This window comes from Silurus meridionalis, chromosome 16 (assembly GCF_014805685.1).
Source record: "Silurus meridionalis isolate SWU-2019-XX chromosome 16, ASM1480568v1, whole genome shotgun sequence".
Taxonomy (NCBI): Eukaryota; Metazoa; Chordata; class Actinopteri; order Siluriformes; family Siluridae; genus Silurus; species Silurus meridionalis.
This window is the reverse complement of record NC_060899.1, coordinates 3631552-3636598: the sequence shown is the minus strand read 5'-3', so window position 1 is coordinate 3636598 and position 5047 is coordinate 3631552. Positions and strand designations below refer to the sequence as shown.

General features: G+C 36.5%; 1 long non-coding RNA gene across 3 annotated transcripts; it reads left to right on the top strand.

The window, feature by feature from the left end:
- Positions 1 to 2817: 2817 nt before the first annotated feature.
- Positions 2818 to 4818, top strand: LOC124399174. 3 transcript variants are annotated; one of them, XR_006928184.1, is made up of 3 exons: positions 2818 to 2937; positions 3350 to 3474; positions 3769 to 4818. It is a non-coding gene; the product is annotated as an uncharacterized LOC124399174 (long non-coding RNA). The 3 variants fall into 3 exon arrangements; XR_006928185.1 differs by having other exon boundaries at positions 3350 to 3536; positions 3875 to 4818; XR_006928183.1 differs by having other exon boundaries at positions 3350 to 3536.
- The last annotated feature ends 229 nt before the right edge of the window (positions 4819 to 5047 follow it).

Here is a 5047-nt window from a genome sequence, read left to right as displayed (position 1 = left end):
CCTTTGTTTGCTATTACAGAGGTCAAACGTTTCCTGTAGTTTTTCACCAGGTTTGTGTGATTATTTTTCCAAACGGAAATTTTGCATTTGAACTTGGAAAACCAAAACCTGTTCCAGCATGGCGATGCCCCTGTGCACAAAGTGAGCTCCTTCAAGATCTGGTTTACATGCTTTGGAGAGGAAGATCTTTAATGGCCTGGTATAGAGCTCTGATCACATCCATACTGAACACCTTTGGGATGAATGTGAACGCTGACTGCACCCCAGGTCTCCTCACCTACATCAGTACCTGCCTTTCATAACACCCTTGTGGCTGATGAACACAAATATCTATAAGCACACTCCAAAATCTAGTGGAACATCTTCCCAGAAGAGTGGAGGGAATTATAAGAGCAAATTGGGACTAAATGTGGAAGCAATGCGCAAAAATCACATACCAAACTTATGACCAGGTGACCCAATACTTTTGGTAATATAATACATTTTAAATCTCGAGTTTAAATGAACCATAAACGTCACGTATTTTGATCGCTTTTTAAGATTTTTGCAAAATATTGTAATCAAGTTTCGAAGGACTTGAAGTAACGCTTGAGTGAGGAGGGATATTTCAATTTACAGTATAAATACATCTTCCTTCCATCCTTTTTTTCTATCCTTTTTTTCTTGCATCCTAGAAATGAAAAGGAAACGAAGGAGGAATTCAAGGATCAGTTTCACATACCCATGTGGATTTGATTTCACAGCTGCTTCTTATCCAGTCATGTTTGTTGAACTGCTTTAACATGTTTGTATAAATATTTTTTTCTACATATTAATAAAGTGCATCATGATTCTTTCCTTTCGATTTTGATCAACAAATTTCCAACATTCTCTAGATGCCCATGAGCATGAATATAATTATAATAATAATAATAAATTTTATTTAAAGGCGATTTTCGCAACATTTAAGGACACCATAGAGTGAAATCATAATCAGCTGTTTAACTGTTAAAATCAATCAGAAAAATCTAATCTGAACAGATGAGTTTTTGAGGGATGATGTAAAAGTGGTCAGACAGTCACAATCTCAGATTAATTGTGGAAGAGAATTCCAGAGTTGAGCAGCTCAGCTAAATGCCCTAAACCCCGTAGTGACTAAACGGACAGAAGGTACATTGAGGAGAAACATATGAGGAAGATCTGAGAGTGCGCTTAGGGGTGCAGGTATATGAAGCAAGTCAGAGACGTATGAGGATGCAAGATTATGAAGTGCTTTGAAAGTGAGAAGCAGAATCTTGTACTCTATTCGCAATTTAACAGGAAGCTGGTGTAGATGATAACAATGGAAGATCTGCTCGATAGACGAGGTTCTAGTAGTTATACGGGCAGCTGAGTTCTGGACCAATTAAAGTTTTTGAAAGAGTTTCTTTGTGAGGAAACCCAACAGAAGAGAGTTACAGTAGTCAATGCTTGAGGTTGAGCTCATTAATGTTGTACACAGGCCCTGTTGTGCTTCAAAATAGCATTCAAATACAGATGTATAAGAACTTTATGTTGTTTTCTGTTGCTATGCATTTGCTTTTGTCCTCTGGAACCCCGTTGTGCTCATAAATTGCTTGTCTCTTTTGTATGCCACTTTGGACAGCTGTATGGTTGACATGAAATAGTCTACAATGTACACCAGCTGACTCATCTGGCTGAAGAATATCATCCCTTTGGACCTTTGGATAATGTGTCAGCGTTGTGAAGTTGTGTTGTGAAAAGGTTATCAGAAATGCCAAATCCAGAGTCACAAAAGCTTCACAAGACCAACTTAGATCAACCACATTTTGATGGTCCAGTGCTCCATAGCCTAAGTGATGGCAAACAGTTTAGAGAAGCTTTTTTTTTTAAAAGTTCACTCTGTCTATAGTGCATAGAGATAACTGTGTGCAACAAAAGCAGGCCATTTTACCAAATACCATTGAGGTAGATGGTGTAGGGATTTTTGTCCTAAATCAATAGTTTCATAATCAATTCTTCTTCTATCCATTTGAGTAAACTAACATATGCTGTTATCAAGTGCATGAAAATTTTGATGAAGACAAGATATTAAACACATACAGTACAGACCAAAAGTTTGGACACACCTTCTCATTCAAAGAGTTTTCTTCATTTTCATGACTATGAAAATTGTAGAGTCACACTGAAGGCATCAAGGGCTATTTGACCAAGAAGGAGAGTGATGGGGTGCTGCGCCAGATGACCTGGCCTCCACAGTCACCGGACCTGAACCCAATCGAGATGGTTTAGGGGTGAGCTGGACCGCAGAGTGAAGGCAAAAGGGCCAACAAGTGCCAAGCATCTCTCGGGGAACCTAGAATATGACATTTTTCAGTTGTTTCACACTTTTTTGTTATGTATATAATTCCATATATAATTCCACATGTGTTAATTCATAGTTTTGATGCCTGCAGTGTGAATCTACAATTTTCCTAGTCATGAAAATAAAGAAAACTCTTTGAATGAGAAGGTGTGTCCAAACTTTTGGTCTGTACTGTATATTTCCTTTGTCCTGACAAGAGTGTCTTTACTGCCATGCTGCTAATCTATAACATATAATGAATTGTGTGTAGATTACATCATTCTAATGCTGTTGTAAGAAACTTGGACTTACACTTAATAAATTCGTGATTTTTATTTTCCTTTTCCTTCTTATTATCTGGAAAGGAAAGTTTAAATTAGTGTTATTGCATTCTAGGGGAGTTGCTTTCTTTTAAAATCTAGCAGTGATGCAATTTAATTTCAAAATAGTGGCACGGAAATTGTGCCACACAGCTGGCTGATTTGAGAGAAGCTTCTATGGCCAACATTTTCCACCCAAAGATGCAGCCAAGGTGCGGACTGCAGTAAAAAAATATGACCTTCCCACTGAGGGATGGTTGACATATAAACCTGTTGGACACCTTGTAAGTTGAGGTAAGTTTATAAGTTCAAATGAAGTATAAGGACAAATTAAAATCTTTACAGCTGTTACACTAACAAAATTCAACTGATACGCAGTCTGATGAGGAAACAGTGAAGTTTGAAAAAAAGCAATTACAGGTAACACTCGAAATGTCTTTGCATTAACTTCCGAAAGAACAGAAGTTTAAAAAGGGGAAAGAAGAATAACCAAAATAAAATGAACAGATGTATCTGAAATGTGCTTTTCCTATTAAACCCAATACTGTCTACCACATAACAGCAGAAGATACCATTAAAGTTAAAAAATGTAAAAATAAAACAATACTGAAATGTAAAGACAGTATGCAATTGTCTAATTTATGTGAAAATACAGAAATGTAACTTTGCAAATGGTATACAATTAAAATAATCTGTTTCACTGCAGGCTCTTGTTCGATCAGCTACCAGAGTCCAAACCTCTGTCCAGCCTTTTACCAAAAATCTGCCTAACCATCCCTTAGAGTCATCTGACCAGATGTGCAGCACTTCTCAATACTTGACTGATTCAAGGTACTCATCAGCCCTGCCGGTCACATACCCCTGTCAGGGATCATCTTTCAAGAATCAAGAGGGTATAAACTCCAGAAGTGTTTCCTATTCAATTAAATTGTAAGGTGCCCAATGTGACATTAAAAAAAAACGTGTTTTACTTTGAAATGGTAGCCGTCAACCAAACCAGTAATCGCTTTGAGTGTAATTCCAGGCATTTTATATCATTATACAATACTGTTAGTTTTTCTTACAATATATTCTGGATGTAAATGTGTAAATCTGTTTACTAGTAATGTTTTTTTCTTGTTGAAGATGCAAGAAATTTCTGCAAGACAATTCATGAAAGACAAGTCTACTTTCCTTAAACAGGATTTTATTTTATTTGGAACTACATATTTTTTTTTTATCTCCACAACAGTTGATGGGAAACATCACATAACTTGTAAAAGAAGTCAAAGAACTCCATGAGGAATGGCAGGAATGCTTCAGACCTTCTTCTAAGCAACCTCTGCCACATTTGCCTGTCTCAGTCCCTATGCACAATACTGATGAGCTTGAGAGAGCAGAGATTTTACAGTCTAATGAAGGCAAATGATGGTTAGTCCGTCTATGTAGACCATTTAGTTCATTTTTGAGACTTTTAACTTGTGGTCTCTTTGCTTTGTGTAGACATTTTGTAGACGCTGGAGGAGCCTCACTGGATACGAGGGTCCGTCGCATGCTTTCATGTGTACCGACATATGAGCTGGCATCCTCTATGAATTGGGCTGGGAAGAAGTTTAAAGAGCAGTCGAGGCAAAAGAGGGCATTCAAGGATATTTTTGGAATATGTGTATATTAGTTGAGTCATTACTATAAACGCTTTTGTATTTTCCTTCATTTTGCATTCCCAAAAAATCCACCTCACTCCAGCCATTATTCACCTCTTCCAGTACCTCTATTAATGTATTAATTTGCATACATTTTATATCCTGCTGTTGTTGCTGCTTTGAGACAATGTCTGTTGTGAAAAGCACTATAGAAATAAACTTGACTTTTGTTTTGTTTAGATGCTTTGACTATGCAGATGGGTTTGGGTAAGCTGTCCCAATATGAATATAACCAGGCAGTCCAGAAATGGCTCCAATATGCAACATACCATGTGGGTGGAACTGCACATCAAACGACTACAATAGTTCTTTTAGTGCCACACGAAACTAATATTATTTTAAGTGCTTCGGTTGACTGAATTAAAAAAAAAAAGCCACAAAAAAAGTATTTTGACTGAACTAGATGTTGAAAAAATATCAAATTATAATGTTGAATGAATGACTTTTTAATTCATTTTTGCTTGAAATCTCAGTGCAGTTTCAACAATAAAAAAAAAAAATTCAATTATAATGTTATTATATTACATTACAATTAATTTTTGGTTGAAATATTTACATTTACATTTACATTTGCGGCATTTAGCAGACGCCCTTATCCAGAGCGACGTACAAAAGTGCTTTGAGTCTCTAGTAATGAATAAATCTACACTGGTACGCAAGATTACAAACTTAATATAAATATAACCCTTGAATTCTACAAGCTTGGAAAGTGCTAATTTATC